Consider the following 1063-nt stretch of genomic DNA (forward strand, 5'->3'; position numbering starts at 1 on the left):
GCCCGGCCCCGGGTACCAATCCCCCGACGTGAAGGGCTGGCAGCAGCAGGGAGGAGCCCTGGGCACCAACAGGTGAGATTCCAGCCGGGAATGGCCCCGGGAATCACCTGGAACACGCTGGGGGGTGGGGGGGTGATGACGCGTCACCTTCTCCCCGCGGTGGCGTCACCGGGGCCCGTCCGTGTCCTCATCCCCCACTCTGCGGGAGCCACCACCTGGAGAAGGACTTCGGAGCCACCTGGAGCCACCTGGGGAAGGGCTGTGGGTGATAATGAGTGGTTTAATTAGTTCTGCTAAAATGGACACCCTAGGGAAGCTCTGGCAGAGAGTGGAGCCCGGCCCGGCATTCCCGGGATAATCTCAGGGCGTTCCCAGCTCCAGGTTATGGGAGAAACTGGGAAGGGCCAGATTTGTTGGAGGGGTTTTTTTTTAGGCCATGAGTCAAGTTTGGGTTTCAGGATGGCCTGGAAAGGAGGAGGGAAAAATCCCTCAAAGTCCAGCTTTGGAATGGGGAAATTGGTGACTTGGAGCCCCTTCCAGAGCCTGCAGGGGCTCCAGGAGAGCTGGAGAGGGATTTGGGACAAGGGATGGAGGGACAGGACACAGGGAATGGCTTCCCACTACCAGAGGGCAGGGAGAGATGGGAGATTGGGAAGGGATTCCCGGCTGGGCTGGAATTCCCAGGGGAGCTGTGGCTGCCCCTGGATGATCCCTGCAGTGTCCCAGGCCGGGCTGGATCCCCTGGGACAGCGGGAAGTGTCTCTGCTTGTGGAATGGGATGATCCTGAAAATCCCTTCCCACCCAAACCATTCCATGATTCAGGACACTCAGAATCCATTCAGAGGGGATTTTTATGGAATGTGGGGATGGAAAAGGCAGGAAAGGGGAAGGGAGCCCCTTCCCTGAGTGCCGAGATTGCCAGGGAACCCCCCCTTGTTCCCGGAACTCCTTCCCAGAGAGGAGTTGGGCTGGGGATGGATCCAATGTCAGGCTCTGGCTCCAGGCTGGGAGAGCTGGGAATGGCCAGGCTGGAGAAGGGAAGGATCCAGGGAGAGCTTGGAG

This window comes from Empidonax traillii, unplaced genomic scaffold (assembly GCF_003031625.1).
Source record: "Empidonax traillii isolate 1590-97213 ecotype Southwest subspecies unplaced genomic scaffold, ASM303162v1 scaffold3062:size25008, whole genome shotgun sequence".
Classification (NCBI taxonomy): Eukaryota; Metazoa; Chordata; class Aves; order Passeriformes; family Tyrannidae; genus Empidonax; species Empidonax traillii.